The sequence below is a fragment of the Hippopotamus amphibius genome, chromosome 2 (genome assembly GCF_030028045.1).
Source record: "Hippopotamus amphibius kiboko isolate mHipAmp2 chromosome 2, mHipAmp2.hap2, whole genome shotgun sequence".
Lineage (NCBI taxonomy): Eukaryota > Metazoa > Chordata > Mammalia > Artiodactyla > Hippopotamidae > Hippopotamus > Hippopotamus amphibius.
This window is the reverse complement of record NC_080187.1, coordinates 120508341-120529322: the sequence shown is the minus strand read 5'-3', so window position 1 is coordinate 120529322 and position 20982 is coordinate 120508341. Positions and strand designations below refer to the sequence as shown.

At 41.8% G+C, this 20982-nt stretch overlaps 1 long non-coding RNA gene across 1 annotated transcript in view; it reads right to left on the bottom strand.

Moving 5' to 3' along the window:
• The window catches only part of LOC130843922 (uncharacterized), an 87310-nt gene extending 72640 nt beyond the window's left edge, over window positions 1-14670 (bottom strand). The window contains exon 1 of the long non-coding RNA XR_009051103.1: window positions 14510-14670. This is a non-coding gene — a long non-coding RNA (uncharacterized LOC130843922). The remainder of the gene's footprint in view (window positions 1-14509) is intronic.
• Between the last annotated feature and the right edge of the window lie 6312 nt (window positions 14671-20982).

Here is a 20982-nt window from a genome sequence, read left to right as displayed (position 1 = left end):
CTAGGAGGTGGGTCAAAAAGGATGTTGCTTTGATGTATGTCATAGAGTGTTCTGCCTATGTTTTCCTCTAGGAGTTTGATAGTGTCTGGCCTTACATGTAGGTCTTTAATCCATTTGGAGTTTATTTTTGTGTATGGTGTTAGGAAGTGTTCTAATTTCATTCTTTGACATGTTGCTGTCCAATTTTCCCAGCACCACTTATTGAAGAGGCTGTCTTTTTGCCATTGTATACTCGTGCCTCCTTTGTCAAAGATAAGGTGCCCATATGTGTTTGGGCTTACTTCTGAGTTCTCTATTCTATTCCACTGATCGTCCTTTCTATTTTTGTGCCAGTACCATACTGTCTTGATCACTATGGCCTTGTAGTATAGTTTGAAGTCAGGAAGCCTGATTCCACCAACTCCATTTTTCCTTCTCAAGATTGCTTTGGCTATTCGGGGTCTTTTGCGTTTCCATACAAATTGTAAGATTTCTTGCTCTAGTTCTGTGAAAAATGCCATTGGTAATTTGATCGGGATTGCATTGAATCTGTAAATTGCTTTGGGTAGTACAGACATTTTCACGATGTTGATTTTTCCAATCCAGGAAGATGGTATGTCCCTCCATCTGTTTGTGTCATCTTTGATTTCTTTCATCAATGTCTTAAAGTTTTCTGCATACAGATCTTTTGCCTCCTTAGGCATGTTTATTCCTAGGTATTTTATTCTTTTTGTTGCAATGGTGAATGGGAGAGTTTCCTTAATTTCTCTTTCTGGTCTTCTGTTGTTAGTGTACAGGAATGCAAGAGATTTCTGTGCATTAATTTTGTATCCTGCTACTTTACTAAACTCATCAATTAGTGCTAGCAATTTTCTGGTAGAGTCTTTCGGGTTTTCTATATATAATATCATGTCATCTGCAAAGAGTGACAATTTGACTTCTTCTTTTCCAATTTGGATTCCTTTGATTTCTTTCTCTTCTCTGATTGCTGTTCAGCTTGATCCACTTTTGAGAACTAGAACCCCTTAGGGCATCCCCTGAGAGACCCTCCTCTCTTGTCCTCTCGGCTCTGCTTGGAGAGTCCTGAGGAGCCAGCCCACTGCACAGAATACCTCCTCCTTCTCTCTGGGATTTTTCTGGCAGATTTAGCTGGGCTGCAATAGCCCTTCTCCAAGGCTCTGGTGCAAAGGCCCCATTCTGGTTCCCATTCCCACCAGTTATTATAATAAGCAAGTCGAGGGAAAGGAGATTTAAAGGACACCCTTGCACTGCATGATGGCTTTTTCTCTGTTCTCAGGGAACCAGACAGATGGCTAACCAGAAAACAGCTCGTGGTAGTCTTTGGCCAGGTCGTCTCCAGCCCATCATCATTTATCAGCCTCCCAGGGGCTGTGTGACATATTCTTTCTGCAGAGACTTTCTGGGAGCTTGGTAACTGGACACACTGTTCTGCCACCTGTGGCCACTTGGGAGCCTGAGTTCAGAGACCCCAGTGCCTGATGGCCAATGGGCAAGAAGTGAGTGAGGCCTCCTGTGATCACCTCCAGAAGCCACTGGCTGGGTTCCAGCCCTGTAACATCCAGGACTGCCCCTCAAGGTACGTGTAGTCACTCTTATCTCATTGGTACCAGGTTATTGATTGCTTTAAAATGTACAGTCATTTGGATTTAATAACTCAACCGCTAAGATTTGTTTAGCATCTACTGTACCAGGCACTCTGCTAAGTGCTTTATGTGGGTCACATCACAGTCACCTATGAGATCAACAGGACTCATTTCTGTCTTACAGAGGGAAAAACTCCCCTAGGCCACACAGTTACCAGGGCCAGAATTCAAACTGAGATATATATATTAGCAGAACCGACTTTTAAAATGCAAACTCATCATGATGCTCCTCTGTTTAAAACCCTTCCATGCCTTCCCAACATTCTGAGGACAAAGGTCAACATTCCTAGCATAGGGGCTATGTCTATCTTGTTCATTTTCCCCCCCAATGTGTAAAATAATGCCTTGAACATAGTAAGTGCCCAGGACCTACTTACTGCCTGAACGAATACAGGAGTGAAGGAATAGAAGGCCCTCAGTGCTTGGGTCTCAGGCTGCCCTTCGGCCTCATTGCTGTGTCTCTGAGCCTGGTCATTGGATCTCCATCCACACTGGTCTTTTTTGGTCCCTTCGGTATGCCATTCTCTCTCCTGACTCAGGGCCTTTGCACATACTGCTTCCTCTGTTTAGAACACTGTTCCCTCTCTTTTCACTTCGTTATTTCTATTCACCTATTTTCAGGGAAACCTTCTAGGCCCCAACTAAACCAGGCCTCTGTGCTATGTATTTTTCTATTTCCTTCTCTTTCTTCTCCACAGCTCTTACCACAATCTGCCTGTCTTGCTCTTGCACTGGACCATTAGTTCTATGAGGATAAGTCCATGGTGGTCATGCTTCACAGCACTCAGCACAGTGATTATCCCAGTACATACTTCCTAAAAATACTTGTTAAATGACTGAAGAATGATCGAATAGCATAGTCCCTAGCAGATAATTGAGCAGTGATGCTATCACCTGAAAAAAATGCACAACCTAAAAGTTGAGAGGTATGTTTTACTCGGCGGACATTCAGAGGACTTCAAGCTTGGAACACAATATCGTAGATAATGCTGTAAAACTGTTCTGAAGAGGCAAAGGGGGAGGGGGGAGGCAAGATATACAGGAATTTTTGCAACCAAAGACCAGGTAGTTCCAACATCAAAAGATTACCATTAATCAAAGAAAACCAGCTATCCCAAGTTGAGGAATTTAGTGCTGTTCTCTGTATGGGAAGATGCAAGAGTCTCGGCTGCCTGAGACCACAGGGTCAGCATCCTGTGCTTTCTCCATCCTGAGTCCCCTCAGGGTGCACCGTTGGGGAGGCGTAATGTGATGGCTTAATGGCTGCAAAATCCTTTGTTAACTGATATGGCAGATTAGTTCACAATGCAAAAATCCACATTACAAAACAAAAACTCAAACCAAAGCTAAAACACAAACAGTAGTAGCATTTACTGAGCACAAACCTATGAGGCAGACACTATTATCAACCTCGTGTTACTGAGGAGGGAATGGAGGTGTGCATAGGGTGGTACAGCTCACTGCCCTGTGCAAATGTGCACACCAGATCTGAGACCTGTGCCTTGGAGAAGAAGTGGGAGGCAGGGTCACACAGTGAAACAAAATAGGTGTTTTGGAACACATTGTGTTGGTTGGTTTGTTTGGTTTTGGTTGTCACAATGGACGCATCTAGTGGGTAGAGGCCAAGGATGTGTTAAACATCCTTACCATGCACTGGACAGCCCACCAGCACAAAGAATGATCTGGCCCAAAATGTCAATAGGACTGAAGGTGAGAAAACTTAGTCTTAGCCCAAGCTTCTTCCTTTTTCTTTGGCCACACAGCATGCAAGATCTTAGTTCCCTGACTAGGGATTGAACCTGCACCCCTTGCAGTGGAAGCACACTGTCTTAACCACTGGACCACCAGGGAAATCCCCCTAGGAAAGTGTTCTTAGAATAGCTGTGGATACTGTAGGCACCTTGACGGACCTGTCTTTCAGTGCCCGCTGTGTTCTTCAAAGGAAGTGCTCATGTAAGAGTCATCTGTCCCCCAGGAAGCAGCAAATTCATGCTAGAATAACTAGCAGGAAGTTGATCCAAGAAATCTGCTTTATGTCAATTCTTGATTCCCACAATAGTGCCAAGAATTCAACTGGGAAATTTGTCCATATTTATTAAGTACTCTCAAGCCTTTACCCACTCCTAGGAAACAACAGAGTCATACACTTGCATAGCCAGAAGAAACAATAGAGATCATCTACTCTAGATCCTTCTACATCAGAGGTCCTTCACATTTCTCTGCCACGGACCTTGGAGGCAAACAGCTCACTTACACAATCTGCCCTGTCCTACCACCCCTTCCAAGCTGCAGGATGTGGAACAATGCAAACTCTAGGAGACTCATTTTCTGCAAGAGTAAGATAAGGGCAATCGTACATACATCACATAGAGTCTATTAAGAATGAAATGAGAAAACGCATGCAAAACTCTTAGTACAGTGATTAGAACACTCAAAGGGCAAAACAGTAGAGCCCCTTGCATCATCTCCCTCTGTTTCTCATTTTGTTTTGACTCCCGGCTTGACCCCCTATGCTGCTTCGGTTTGGGGAATTACTGGATCAGATTTCGTATCCAAGGTGTTGAAGGGAATATAAAACTGGAGGAAGCTGAAACCGTATCTATAGACTAGTCTTTCCAAAATGGTGGTGCTGAAGGGAAGGAAAAAGATCAAATGAAAGTTTCAGGGAGAGGTAGGAAAAGTTCCAAGGAAGTTAAGGCAACTATCTCTATGATGAGAGATATTTTCAAATTCACAAAGGGCTGTCATGAAGAAAGGGCTCTGTGTATTTTCAAATGGCAAAAGCTACAGGTTTAGGCATAGTTTAGCTCAATGTGAGAAAGTTTTCAAAGTCAGAGTTATCCAATAATAAAAATTCGACCATGGGCTAGGTAGAAGAACTTGCGGCAGGAAAATTGGAAAGGGGAATAAATTATTTGATGAGCAGCTGAATCCTCTGAGACCCTTTCATCCTGATTATATGCTTTTTATAAAGTTAATAGTAAACTATTAATAACAGTTGATTTTTATTGAATGCTTACCACGTATCTGACATTATGCCAAGCATGTTATACACATTATTTCATTTAATCTTCACAGCAAACCTTTTGAAAGCTTTTATCTCTAATTTACAAATGAGGTATCTGAGTGTTGCTGAGGGTATACAACCTTCCAACATTACACAACTAGTATATTGTTTTAAAACCCAGGTCATCTGACAGCAGAATCTGAACACTGTGCTATACCTTCCTCACCTTTAGTCTCAGCAGATGGACAACCATGAACCCAGTTACATAGGCCTTTATGTTAATATTTAGAAGTACATGTGGAATAACTTGAGAGTGATTCATTTTGGAAACACATTTGCATGGCTGAGATTCAATCAATGAGTAACTTGTGTTCATGCAACTTTCTGCAAGGGGAGCAACTGTACCATTAAATTATAGAAGCACTCTTCCTGGGCCAAGCTCTATCCTCATACATTTGTGTCCCTGAGCACTTTGCATGTCATGAGAATGAGAATCACCCTTTATCTGGTCATCCAAGAAGGGTGTGGGTTTATGAGCTAGGATGGGCTTGTTTTGAAGCGTGTTTAGAGCCTTGCAAGATCTTGGGCAATTCAATACCTCCCTGAGCACTGACATTTATTTCATAATTTTTTTTTAAATTTACTTACTTATTTATGTATTTTTTTATTGGCTGCATTGGGTCTCTGTTGCTGCACATGGGCTTTGTCTAGTTGCGGTGAGCGGGGGCTACTCTTTGTTGTGGTGCGCGGGCTCATTGCCGTAGCTTCTCTTGTTGTGGAGCACAGGCTCCAGGCACGTGGGCTTCACTAGCTACAGCAAATGGGCTCAACAGTTGCAGCTCACGGGCTCTAAAGCACAGGCTCAATAGTTGTGGCACATGGGCTTAGTTGCTCTGCGGCATGTGGCATCTTCCTGCAGCAGGGATGGAATCCGTGTCCCCTGCACTGGCAGGTGGATTCTTAGCCACTGCCCCACCTAGGAAGTCCCTATTTCATAATTTTCAAAGCTACAGTTCATCCAGATCTTACAACCGAACAAAGCATGTGAAAATATCACAGAAAAACAGTATCGGAAAAGAAGGTCTGGGTGCCTTGTGATTCACAGGGTATAAGCCAGAACTGCCCTTGAAATTGAGGGACTACTGAATTTTGGCTCTCGGTTCTCATTATAATCAACAAATAAGCAACTTTTTAAGAATTGCCTCAAGTATTTTCAACTTCTGTGACTTCTCCTGAAGTGAAGGTCTCTAGTTGTAATGATTTAAAAACCACTAAATGATCAACCTATCAATAAAATTTAACATCCATATATAACCTGTTTCTACAGAGCCAGCCACCACAGAGTATAAGTCAGTAAGACAAGATTCACATTCTGCAGTGTAGTTCATGAGACAAGTTACACAAGATAGGGGATAACATAAACACAAATTTAAGATGTATGAGCACTGCTTTGGGGAATAAATACTCATATATAAATCACCACTGCAGCTAAGGATTATTTCATAGTTCCAGCATATGATTTCTTAATCAGCTCACAGAAGTCAGTGTTTTAATAAGGGTCATTATTCCACATGAAGCCAAAATATGAATTTTCCAGATCACTCAAATTTAATCCTTCAAGAAGCAAAGAACTTTTTGAGTCACCTTCTGTTTGACATCTTTGAAAACTGGATTCTACCTTACAAAACATTCTAACATTCCGGCCTGAAAAGCCAGAGGATATGGAGCTATGGTAGTCATTGGGAACACTCATAAATATTTAGCTTCTCCCTTCAGACCAGGGAGGACTGCACTTCTCCGCCCCCTCAGAAGTTACGTGTGGTCACTGACTGTCTGTGGCCAATGACACGTGAGCCTAAGTGTCTGTGTCACTTCTGTAAGAAGCTTCAAGGGTCAGCACGTGAATCACATGTTCCTTTTCTCACTGCTGTAGTTACTACGCAAAATGTGTTCAAATAAAGCCTCACTCAGTCTGGGTCTCCGAGGTGCTCAAGGGCAAACACCCCTCCGGCCCATGCTGACCAAGCAGCATGCGCTAAAAGTCACCTTTAATTGTTTTAAGCCACAGAGCTTTGGGGGTTGTTGGTTACTGAAGGAAAACCTAGGCTGTCTTATGTTGGAGTCCTATTTAACGCTTAACGGATAGAGCAGGGCCATTAACACCAAAGGGTTGTTTGAAATTGGCCATTTCACATTAAAATCGAGCTTTCTGGCTCCTGTTGATAGAAAAAACTCTGACATGTTTATACACGGTTGCCCCCTTAAGCATATCAATGAGCACGTATGGATTCTCCAGCTCATGACAGCCCTCCTCACTCACCACGACTATACTTGAGCAGTCTTCCTTCCTGAGTGGAGTGGAGATATTTGAGTTTCAGCCTCTATACTCAGCTGCCTAAGCGTCACTCACCTATTGTGCTGACTGCCATCCACTAGAATCACATCTTACTTCCAGTTACAAACTTCAGCTATATTGGTAGCAATACAAAAAGTACAAATGTCATCCGTATAGCACCACGGTTAAGAAAACAGACTTTGAAATTTGGTTTGTTGGCTTCAAATTCCAGCTCTACCACTTTCTAGCTGTGCCATCTGGGCAAATTACTTAGCCTCTCCAACTTCCAGTTTCCCTACAGAGTGGGGATAATGACTTTCCCGGCTTCACAGTGTACGATGAGCTAACACAGTAACGTGTGCAGAAAATGTCTGACACCTTGTAAGCACCCAGTACATGTTAGATGCTATTCTTTTTATTAGAAATACAAACTGATTTCTTCAGTTACCCAGTCATCAAAGAATTCCATACACCTGCATGATAAATTGGATTTGTTCTGTAGATATGGTTCCAACCACGTTTTGTCTCTGATGAAAATCAGACCTCCAAAGCAGACACAAATTTCATTCAGTGAGTATAGTTGTCATGGTGTCTGCTGCACTCAGACTCACGTTCCCAGGAGCACAGTGACACGGTCATGTAAATGAGCAAACTATAAACACAGCTGCAAAAATTATCTGCAGTCTCTGCCAATTGAGCATCAGGGACTAGTTCACTGACCCTAAGGCGATCAGAGAGAATCACACAGTCTCCTTTCTCCCATCCTAAAGGCTGCAGATAGCCACGGCTGCATTGTACGCAAAAGGGAATTTATGTGAACATTATCCTATTGAAGGAAAGCTTCCCATTGAATTCAACAGAGAAGCACCTGAGTCACTTCTGAAGAAGTGTGTCCAATTCATTTTTACTTGAATAGCCTTGCCAGAAGAGTACTCAGCTTTCAGCAAGGTATCACCTGTGCCTGCCCCAAGAATCTGCATAGCCATTAGACTCACAAAAACATGACAGGAAGCACATATTCTAAAGAGATGAATTTGGCACTGAAAACCACCTTTATCCTGCAATCTCCTTCAAACCTTGGAAACTACTAGAGCAAACTATGCACCTTAGCCAAACAAGAGCGGGCTCTGGTCAGTGAGCACAAGGAGAAACCAGGGAAAAGGCACCAGTGTAGCCTTCAGGGCTCCCATGTGACAGCTATTGTGCTGGGTTCCTGAAATGTTGGTCATGAAAGAACACATTTATTTATTTTTTAGGATTTTTTTAACGAAGTTTAATGTTTTTTAAATGTATCACGTAAACTAGTCCTGCTTGTTTTCACGCTGCCTCACAAATAAAAAGTCACTATAAATCCATCTATTTACAGTTGTCCTTAACAGCAAAAGCAACTCTTTTCTAGGAGTTTAATTCTACTAATAACTCTGTTAAATGGTTTACAGGCTACATGTGAGTTTTCAGCATGATTCAAATTCCTTTTTTTCCAGTGGTACCTTTTGTTCCTCTCTGCCTCTCTTGTAATCAGACCCTCCCTGCTGCACTGAGAACCATAAAAGGAAAGGCAGCAGGACAGTGTCGCACTGATGAGCTGAGTTTACATGTTCAGCAAAACCAGGCACTATTAACCCATCAACAGTTTGACTACATAATAAGGATGACGAACTGTACTCTACAGGTAACTTTTCATTCTTTCCGATTATCCCTCTTACATGAGAATACTTTTTATTTTTTCAGGCGATTCTGTAATTACCAATATATCAGTTTCTTGAGGCTGCCACACCTAATAGGATAAAGAGCCAATATGCATACCATTTCTTTTTTTTAACTTTTTATTTCATAATGGAGTATAGTTGATTAATGAAAGAATGAACTTAAAATAGGACCTATATGGAGGGTAACATCTCCTTTTTACAGAATGAGGAGACCAAGGCTCAGAGGAAACTAATACATCCTGCACCAAGTAGGGTTCACTCCAACCATGTCACTGAGACTGCTTAAGCTGCGGTCACCAATGATGTCTGTTTGGTCCAAATGAAGCAGGCATATTTCAGTTCTTTTCCCTCTCGACTTCTCTGAAGCATTTGGCACTGTGAACCTTTCTTCTTAAACACTCGCCCACCCATATCTTGTTTTGTCCCAGTTTTCTATTACACAGAAGACTGGTTTGTGTAGTCTCCATCATGGGCACCTCTTCCAATGCTCGCCCCTTAAATGATGGGGCCAGAACTCTGTCCTTGGGAATCTGCTCTTCTCATTCAGTCCCCAAGGACAGACATTAGCTTTAACCATGTGATGACCCCAAGATCTCTATTTCTCATCTAGAATTCTCTCCTAAGCTCTACATTCATGTATCATCTTGGATATCCACAGGTACATCAGGCTCATCATCTTTTCCCCACACACTTGGTCCTCACACAGTATCTTCTGTCTTGGTGAAGAGCCTCATCATCTACTTAGTTATCACTTCAGAAATCCAGATATCATTCTAAACTTCTCTCTCCCACTCCCCATGTCCAATCAAACATCCAGCCCTAAAAGATCTGCTTCTTTAATCTGTAGAACTTGTCTCCCCTTCTTCACTCACCCTACCTCTGCCTTACTTGAAGCTCTTGTTATCTCAACTTGACCTATTAATATCTGCTCCAACCCTGTCTTCCCCAAATAATCTGCCACATTGCCACCTGAGTGATCTTTCGAAAGGCAATGCCAACTCAGCTATTTCTTATAAAAGTCTTCATTAGCTCCTCTTATAACTTTCAGAATAAGTTCATGATTGGTTTCCACCTATATCTGTAGCCTCAACTTCTCGCATTATCCCACGGGTATTTCTCACCTCAACTCTACAGAATGAATCAGATGCTTAAATACACCTACTATCACATCTCTTCCCCATCCCTTCTGCTTGGGATTCTCTTCCTCATCTTGGTTTATGTAACTCCTATTCAACTTTTCAGAACTTCAGTGTCAAAACATTATATTGATCACATTGCTCCTCTTTATCCCAAACTCAATTGTTTTTTATAACTATTATTTTTCATTATAAAAGCAATACACACTCACTGCCAAAATCTTGGAAAACAAAAAAGCATAATTCCACTGACAGATGATAGCAATTATTATGATTGAGTGGAAGAGCCCAAAAGGTGGTTATAAAGGGAAGCAATTGACAGCACAAAAAATAGGGGAATGAAGAAGTAAACTCTGACCTTTGGGAAGATTAGGCAACAGCAAATATCAAATAAGATGGTTTAACAGTGGGAGAGAAAGGAAGAGATATTGGCTAGGTCACCAAGGGAGATTGGCTCATCTAATCTTGGGGTAAAAAGGTTAAAGTGACAGAGAAAAGAAGAGTAAAATGTGAGAGATTTGACAGAGGTACCAGGATACAGAGGACATGTAAGCAAATACACTCTGACTACAATATGAATTCAGGAAGGTAGCACTGAGAAGTGTTGTCTCATACACAGAAATGAATAGAAACAGCAGTTAGAATAACTAGTGGATCTGGGAAGGACAATACTAATTCATTTGAGAAGGCGTGGGGATCAGAGGAATTCTGATGGTGTATTGGAGGAATCCATGGAATCCCCCAGAATGGACACCAAGCTTGTACTAGAAAATTCAAGACAGGAGGTTGAGAGAGAAATGAAGGAGAGACCAAGAGTTACGAATAACCTCTGTACTTGCAAGTAGACAAGACTCATTTATGCAGCCAGTTTTTAACTTTGATGGGGTCAGACATTTTGGAGGTCCTGGGGTATGGCAGTGAGTCTAAATGCACCAATTGAAAAGACAGAGAATGTCATGGCAGATCAAAAAACGAGATCCAACTATCTGTTGTCTGAAGAAACCCACTTTAAATATAAAAGCATCCATAGATTAAAAGTAAAGGGATGGAGAAAGACGTAGTATGTTAACATTAATAAAAATAATGCAGGAGTAGGTACATTAATTTCAGACAGAGCAGACGTCAGAACAAGGAAAGTTATCAAGGGCATTTATGTAATGATAAAGGTGTCAATACTCTGAGAAGACATAACAGTTCTTAAGGTGTATGTGGTTAACAATGGACTGTCAAAATACATGAGGCAAAAACCTACAGAACTGCAAGGAAAAACTGATGAATCCACCATTATAGTTGGAGACTTCAACACCCCTCTATCAGAAATGGATAGATCCAGCACGTGGGAAAAAAAAAATCAAAGAAGAACTAAATAAATGGAGAGATATTCCATTTTTGTGGATAGGAAGATTCAATATTATCAAGATGTCAGCTCTTTCCAACTTGTTCCAGAAAGTTATTGTGTGGATATTAGCAAACTGATTCTAAAGTTTACATAAAGAGTGAAAAGACCCATAACAGTCAACACAATACTGAAGGAGAAGAACAGTGTCAGAGAACTAACACTGTCCACTTCAAGGCTTACTAATAAAGCCAAAGTAATCAAGATGGTATGGTATTGCAAAAAGAGTAGACAGGTAGATCAATGGAACAGAATACAGAGCACAGAAATCAACCCGCATGAATACAACCAAGTGATATTTGACAAAAGGCAACACAAGGGACAAAAGATAGTCTCCTCAACAACTGGTGCTGGAACAACTGCACATCCACATGCAAAGAAATGCATCTACACACAGACTTACAACCTTCACAAAAATTAACTCTAAATGGACCATACACCTCAATGTAAAACACAAAACTATAAAACTCCTAGAAGGTAACCTAGAAGAAACCCTAGGTGGCCTTGGCTATGGTGATGACTTTTTAGATACAACACCAAAGGCATGATAACTGGAAGAAATTATTGATAAGCTGGACTTCATTAAAATCAAAAGCCTGGGGACTTCCCTGGTGGTCCAGTAGTTAAGACTTTGCAGGGGTATGGGTTTGAGCCCTATAGGTTCAGGGAGCTGTTATCCCATAGGTCTCACAGCCAAAACACCAAAACATGAAACAGAAGCAATACTGTAACAAATTCAATAAAGACTTTAAAAATGGTCCACACCAAAAAAAAAACAAAAAACAAAAAAAAAAAACCCTTAAAAATAAATAAAATAAAATAAAATAAAATGCCTTCGCTGTGCAAAAGACACTGTCAAGAAAATAAGAAGACAAGTCACACCGGGAGAAAATATTTGTGAAAGACACATCTGATAAAGGAGGGTTATCCAAAATATATAAAAAACTCTAAACAATAAGAAAATAAACAACTCAAAAAATAGGCAAAAGGCCTGAACACACATCACATCAAAGAAGATATATATGTGATAAATAAGCATGTGAAAAGATGCTCAATAGTATATATCATTAGGGAATGGCAAATTAAAATAATATACCACTACATACCTATTAGAATGACCAACATCTGGAAAAATGACAACACCAAAAGCTGGTGATGATGCGGAACAAAAGTAACTCCTATTCACTGCTGGTAGGAGTGTAAATTGCAGTCACTTTGGAAGACAGCTTGAGACTCTTACAAAACTATACATACTCTTACCATGATGCAGCAATCACATCCTTCGTATTTATCCAAATGTGTTGAAAAGTGGTGTCCATACAAAAACCTGCACATGGATATTTACAGCAACTTTATTCATAATTGCCACAACTTGTAAGCAACCAAGATGTCCTTCAGTAAAGTGAATGAGTAAATAAAATGTGGCACATCCTGACAACGGAATATTATTCAGCACTGAAAAGAAATGAGCCATCAAGTCATAAAAAGACACAGAGAAAATTTCAATGCATATTACTAAGTGAAAGAAGCCAATCTAAAAAGCATATGATTTCAACTATATGACATTCTGGAAAAGACAAAACTATGGAGAAAGTTAAAAGAGCAGTGGTTACCAGGGGTTAAGAGTGGGAGGGATGAGTAGGCAGAACACAGAGGATTTTTAGGGCAGTGAAAATACTCTGTATGATACCATAATAACAGATACATGGCATTATACTTTTGTGCAAACCCATGGAATATCCAACTCCAGGAGTGGACCCAAAAGGAAACTATGGACTTTGGGTGACTATGATGTGTCAACGTAGGTTCATCAGTTGTAACAGAGGCACCGCTCTGGTGGGGAGAGTTGAAAATGGTGGAGGCTCTGCATGTGTGCGGGCAGGGGGTATATGGGAAACATCAGTACCTTCCACTCAATTTTGCTCTGAATCTAAAACATTGAGTCCTTCTTTAAAAAGATGGGAAAGGGGAGAGAAGAGGTCAGGAAAGGCCTGGAAAGGTAAGCAAGGATCCTGGATGTCCTCATCAATGCAATGATAAGCCATGTGGGGATTTTGGGGGCAGGAGTGACAAACTCTGATTTAGGCTTTAAGACAATCACTTTGGCTGCTGTGTGGAGAGGGGCTCATAGATCTTCCAGTGCTGGAAGCTGGGAGATCAGGACAGGAAGCTATTGTAACTCACAGCTAATGCGGGGCTTAGACTAGGAAAGAAATCAGTGGAGATAGAAATGATGAATTCCAAAGAGGTTTTGGAGGTAGAACTGACAGGACTTGGCAATGGATTAAATGTGTGGGTTGAAAGACAAGAATCAAGGATGACTCCAAGGTTTCGTGGTGAGCAAGTGGAGGCCGTTTCCTAAGGGAAAAGATGTAGGAAGGAGAAGCTCGTCTGAGGAGCAAGTCCACGGTTCGTCTAAGCATACGAAGCCAGAGATGCCTGGCACTGTCTGACGCTTAGTAGATGGTTAGGTTCATTTGCTACTGTTACTACCATTTTTGTTATGAACGTAATAGGGTAGATGGAATACTACACATTCATTATGTTTACAATTTTTTCCCACTGATCAAAGGAATGGGGTGGAATCCCATCCTTTCCCTACTATCCCCATACTGTCTCAGCAACCCATCATAGTCCCCTGAATCCTCAGACCCATTACAAGCCATGGGGGATTATTCTTCAGCCACACTCATCACAGCTCTGCAAAGTCCACTCTGAAAAGTCTGCTGGAATACATTCATGCTGATTACTTAGTAAATAAGTCATTGCTCCCCAAAACCCAAAACAATGAATTAGTTCCAATGAGAGGGGTCAGAGAACCTATCAATCTTAGCCTTCCAAAGCAGTGGTTCTCAAAGTGGGGCCCCTGGACCAGCCAGCAACACCAGCATCTCCTGGGAACTTGTTAGGAATGCACATTTTCAGGCCCTACCCCAGATCAATTGGATCAGACACTCTGGCATCGGGTCCCAGAACGCTGTGTTTCAACAAGTCCTTCAGGTGATTCCAATACACTTTCAAGTTGGAGCACCACTGATCTAGAAAAATCACAACTCATATATTGCAAACTTTTACTTTCACATGGGCAAAATTTACACTATTTTGAATAAGTAAAACATAACCTACAGGTGAGTGATACTCCCTAAAATACATTTTACAGTAAAATGATCAAAGACAATATTTCATCTGCACGAACAAAAGCACAGAAGAGAAAGATTATATTTATTGAGAGAGGTCGTGGCACATCCTTGAACCAGCGGTTCGAGAAGCAGGTGTGGCTTACCTGACAGATGCCGCTGACACACATGTCCAAGAAGTCAGCATTGCAACGCGTTCCATCCAGGACCTCGGGCGCCAGCTCCACGACCACGTTTTGTCCCCCTGCGTGACACTTCAGCGTGCAGGGGGCAGCAGGATCATTGTACTGCGGAAGCCACTCATGATAACGCCCCTCATCCTGGACATCACTGTAGGCTGAACACCGCTGGGCTCTGAAGTCCTCCGCATCTGGAGGGCAGTCCCGGAGGCAGAGAAAACGGGCCACATGCACGTCACCCAGTGAGGTGGGCCAGCAGATGGCTGAACAAGTTTACCTGAGTCCCAGTAGAGCAGACCCCAATTGCTTCTCTCCTGCACGTCACTTAATTTTTCACTTTTTTTTTTAAATTCAAAACAGAATCTATCGTGTGGAATTCTACTGGTACCTCTCTGATAATGGAGGGAAATCACCTCACTTATTAGGATTATTCTTCTGCCCAGGAAGTTCTTTCCCAGTTAGTTAAAGCTTACCATATTTAAATGCCAAATTTGGCTCTATTTTAACCAGCCTGGATATAAATTTTCAAATGCATTACACAACCTCCTTCTTTTTGAGACAAGGGGAAATGGAATGTTTTTGATTTTTCCCAGGTGACCTCAGGTCTTCATAGGGAATATTAATTATCATCCGTGCCTTTAGAAGCCATTTCAAAGTAAAGGATTATTAGCCATTGTTTTAACTGGCCCCAAACGGCTGTGCTACGTGGGCACTTGTGTTTGTTTCATTGTTTTTGTCACTGTTGTTTAGTTCATCGCCTTTCCCCACTTGCTGTCAGGCTCGCAGCCATTGCTCTTTACTGGTGCCCAGTGCCTGCCTTCAACTGCCTCTAGAATGGAAAGAGATAACCTAGCTTTTTCAAATTCTGTCTACAATACATTCCAAGTTAACACCCCAAGGAGCTTGCATAATAATAGTACACAGTGTTTGTACATGTCTTGATGACTCAAAGATCCTTTGATTTAATTACTAATCAATCTCATCAGATATTTCCTAAGCAAGATGATCGATGACAAAACGTTACTTTACTCTTCAAAACTGAACACAAACGTCCCAATTAATGGGAATGAATGAACTGTATACAAACTTCCCAATTAAAGAAAGTAGATACAGAAAGGCAATATATTATGTTTTCTCTTATTGCAAAAGAAATAATTGTTCATTGTAAAAACTTGGGGAATAGTTTCTATTCAAAAAAAAGAATAAATAACAAAGATTTTTATACATAAATCTTTGCACAAATTTTTGATTATTTCCCAAGGACAAGTTTCTGGAAATAAAATTTCTGAGAAAAAGGGGGTATGTTTCATTCTCTTTTCAAAGTATTACCACATTGCCCTCCAAGAAGGTCTGATTATTATCACCAGGCTACACACGTTCCCTTTTCTCAGTACCTCTTCTCAGTTTGGATATTATACTTTTCTAAAACTTCTTCCAATCAGAAGTGTTACACAGAATTTTGACATTTTAATTTGCAGCTCCTTCTTATTATTTAGGTTTGATATCTTTTTATGCATATTTGCTTTTTGTATTAATTCTTCAAAAATTTCTTGTTTCCTGTCCTTCATTTATCTATTGAAATGTTTGTTTTCATTATTTTTAACAGATGAATTTATTAAATTTCATAGTGACGTTATCAACTCTTTGCCATTTGTATTGGGAATATTTTCACCATTTAATTTTGGTCTTGGAGCTCTGTAAAGTCAAGAAGTTTTAAATTTTTATGTAGTCACCTCTATTCATATCTCCTTTTAAGGTTTCTTTCTTTGCTAAGGAGATATACTTTTCCCACCCTGCCCTGAAAAACAGATAAATACTTAAATGTACTTTTTTAGTTCCTTTATACTTTAGCAATTATGTTTAATTCTTTATTACATTTGGAATTTATTTGGATCTATGCGGTCAGGTAGAAATATAACTTTATTTTTATGCAAATAGTTATTAGCAAATTATCAGCCAGAATTTTAAAATACAATTTCTTCCATGTATCTCCTTTTTGCTATGTGATTTTTGTATTTTACTCTGATTATGCTTTGGGCCTCTATAAAGTGTCTCCAATCCTTTTTGCAAATAGGTAGGGAATAAATAAAATATAACTAATAAACTTTCCCCTGGAATTAGTCATATTACTTTGCTGTGAATCATTCCAAAATCTTATACTGCATCCATATTTTTTTTGTTTTTATGAGATTAACCCTTAACCTAGGTCACACCTATAGAAGAAAGAATCAAACTGAAGAAGATTAAAACTGGATGATGTTTCTGTCTTGGCATGAGGACTATGTCTTTCATCTAGCCATAGAGAAGATCATCAGTGACAAAATTCTATCACCTCCTCTGTCCTCAACCATAGCCAATGTTCTCTGTATCTGACTCTGAAACCCAAACCAGAGAGTACAAGAGAGCAGGGTAAAAACAACTTCCCTTGCATTAGGCTTACTTAGCATCCTAAGCATGCACTAGGAAATGCAAGCACTGTCTGACTCTTTAACGTCTTATACCCCCCAAACCAATGAAGTTTCGCAAAATCAACTATGGTTAATAAACAGAAGAACACCTAGGAAGCCCCCTAAACTGAGCCCTTGCTGAAAGGGTGGCAGCCAGGGAAGCACAGAAAAGGAGGCGGAGGAGGAGAGGGATTAGGAGGAAGAGGAGGAAGAAAGAGATGGGGGAGGGAAAGAGGGAGAGTGATGAGGAGAGGGAGTAAAGCATAGCAGATCACCACCACCACCCATTCAAGGACCATTCTGAAGACAGGGGTCTCCTTTCCTCCCTAAAGCCATGAGAACACACAGACCTGTATGGACAACTTAGGGAGAGAAGCCAAGTCAGGGAGATTATCTAAGAAACTGAATATTTTTATGCAAGAGAGACAGACCATCACCTAAGAGATGATTTATATAATAGGACTAGAGCAAGCTTTCGTTTGGATTAGATATTTAATTCCCCCCTAGATAACCCATGAGTAGACACTCAGGAGAAATACAATTTTTGTATAGGCAATTTTGAACATTTTATTTTATCTTCATATCCATGTTATAGCATGAGTTAAGTTTTGTCATCCTCTTACATAACAAATGCGAAACTTTTTAGCATAAAAATAAATCTTTGGAGGTGGCCACTATCAGCTAGAACAAGTAAATGATGCATCATGAAGAAATAACACTTCAGAAGGGATCTAAAGGACGACGTGATGCGAGTAGGACAAGACATGTGAAACGACATAAGCAAAAGAGAAACAGAAAAAATAAATTCAGTATCTATGAGGCACAGTCTAGCCTAGCCAGGGTGAAAATTATTGAGTAGAATAAGATGCAAATCTCACCAACTTCTGGAGGTCCTGAAATGCAAGTGAGGGGAATTAAAAGCAATAGGGATCCACAGAGGGGAGTGACATTAAAAAGGGATAGAATAGGTGGCATTTTAGAAGGACCAGTATGGTAGCAGGATGGAGGGGAGTTCTGGAGATCTGGAGACATGAGAGGAAGGGGCCCTTGCCCAGAGTAGGAGCAATGGCAATGGAAAAAAAAAAAAAAAAAACCAAACCAAAACAAAACAAAAAAAAACACCTCTAAGAGAAAACTGTCAGAAATTAGCCATTCATAGAATCCAGAGTATAAGGAATCTTTCAAGGGTCCCATCAAATGTCACCTCTTCTGGAAAGCTGTCAGGGAGCCCAGGGACCCCACTGTGCAGAATTAGTCAGGCCTCCCTCTGTGCTCATACAAAATGTGTTTATGCTACAAAAGTACTCTTAGCAAATTATAATATATTTATTTTTAAAAATGTTTCCTTTGCTCTCCTCCAGCTTCACCTTTAATCCCATAAACTCTGGTATAAAAACAGATGAGCAGTGAGTGAATCAGGTATTGGGCCTCCTTGCTGACATGCATGACTGCCCTGGGAATTTCTCCACTTGCTCTATACACCCCGATAAGATAATTCTTTCCTGAAGCCTTGGGGACCCAGCCCCGGCTGCAAGCGTGCATGCTGAGTGCTGATCGGAGGGTCACGTCTGAAGCTGACAGTTACCTGGAGCCCCGCTACTGCACACAGGCATGTTCTGTTCCCCTCATCTCACTGGCCCTTCAGCCCAAGGCCCCATCTCTCCTGAAAGAAAGAACCCATGGAGAGCTGCTGAACACATGCCTGATTTCTCAGGGAGGGAAGTGTGGTCCTCGTTTCGGGGTTGTGCCTCCCACGCTGCCACGTGAAGCATGGGTTCCTGCACACCAGGAGTGGAATTTCTTTGTCTGTGAGCTCTGAATGCATGTCCCTAACACAACCAGACTTCATAACAAAAGAACTTTCAATCATTCCTTGAAGCCCAGAACCTACTTTTTTCCCAGGTGTCTTCCACTGACCTGGGCAGAGGTCAGAAATGGAGCTGTCAGGGTGGTTAAACCAGACCTTCCGTGTGCTGGGGATCCCTCCAGCTGGGCTGCTGGAGCAGAAAGCCCAGGGACATGGAGGAGCTCATTTCTGGGACTTCCCCTCTGTTGCCTCTGCCTTCAGCTCCTTCCCTGCCCTTTGGCCCTGGTCAGCTGTGAATGTTCAGAAGGTCCTTCCTACTGTTTCTGGAGTTGGAGTTTCCATAATGGTATCAGAAAATGTCATGTTCCTCCAATTACCTCTGCGATTCATGTGCTCCTGGGCCATTAGAAGTGACCTCGTTTGAGCTGCTGCTGTCTGAGTGTCACTGAATTATCTGACAAAGCTTGAGACCTCTTCGCACTTCTTTCCAAGAAGCACGATGGTGTCGCAGAGTGATCAAGAGCAACACTTCCAGGGAGCCTGGAACCTGACTGCCTGGGGTTGAATGCAGCTCTGTGACCCGGTGCGGGTTACCCAGGTTTCCTTCTCCGTAAAAGTGGAGATGAAAATAACACCTGCTTCATAGGGATTATGAGGATCAAATTTATTTACTCATGAAAAGGCGCTCAGACACTGCCTAGCGTTTAAGAAGCACTGAATAAGCCTGAGCTATTATCGTTGCTATTATTACTATCTTGATCTTGGTTAGGAGTTAGAAAGCTGATACACATGTGACAAAATCCATGGTTCTGACGCTGAGAGCCTGAGCCTTCAAATAACCATGCGGGAGAACAGAAGTATGAGCAACCTCGGGAACAGGACCGACGTCAGGTCGCCGGGGCTCAGCGGCGGCGGCGACTTCTGCTTCTCCATACAGCACACTTCCCTATGTGGCCACTGAAGGTGACATCCCTTGGATGGAAATGGAGATCTCGCAGTCCCATCAGATGGGGTGCTCAGGTCCCCCAGAAGCACAGGTGTGGGCATCTTTGAATCATGAAGCAAGTTTCCCTCAAAAGAGTGCCTGACCTGGGAATCACTAAAGGCAGCTTCCTTCAAAAGAGTGGGGGACAAGCCCCAGCTCCAGGGAAAGGGGAGCTACTGACTAGGGACCGAGCATGGCCCGTCTCCAGTGAGGACACCGGAAGGCAGGGGGAAACAGCAGCAGGGCTCACAACTCAGTTCCCTCTCCACTTGAGATGGGCTGCAGAGGCATTCCCACTCCTGCTCTCCGGAATCCTTGGGGTGATAGAGACATGGAGACTTCAAGAGGGTCATTCTCAACCCCTAATTAATACAGCAGGAAGCATCTCAAGTAAGTAAGTACATGGAAAAACAACAACAACAAAATGTGACCACATCCGTACCGAGTTCACTGTGGTTACATCCACTTACTGCACCTGATGCCTTGCAATGTCTCTATGTTGCATTCCCAGGAATACACCCATATACTCACTCCTATATAGGAACAGACTTCTTACAGATCATCAACACTGCAGCTGGGGCTGCCTTTACCCACGTCAGGTCTTCAGTAGGGCTTGAGTATCACAGCTACAGACACTTGGCACATGGAGACGGAGGGGTGCCCTGACCACTAAGATATGAAAGACCTACCACAGGGCTCCCTTATTTCCCTGGAAGGAATTTTGCTGGAAACTGCATTTGCCATGGCAAGCACAGAAATAAGTGTCATTTTCTTATGAAATCTCTCTAAGGACTCTCTTAGGACTCCAACTCTGAGAAATAGAGAAGGCTGATATTTACCTTGCTGTCCTCCCCCACTAGCTCCCACCTCCTAAGCATCTGTTTCTCACCAGCCCACAGGTGGTAAAGGTTCCTGCAGACTCCTCTGAGGGGCCATCAGTTAGAGACCACGGGTACCCCCAAGACCCTCCCAGCCTCAGGGGCATCAGATCTGCTCTCAAATGCACTGAAGTTCTAACCATGGCAACTAATACCCAACAATTTTAGCAGATTACATTTTATCTCTACATAGCACAGCACAACATTCTTAGACCTTTGTAACACTTGTGTTGAAGAGAGTTGCCTTTTTGGAATTAGCTAGAGCAGAGTCTCTCTCTCTCTCTCTCTCTCTCTCTCTCTCTCTCTCTCTCTCTCGCACGCGC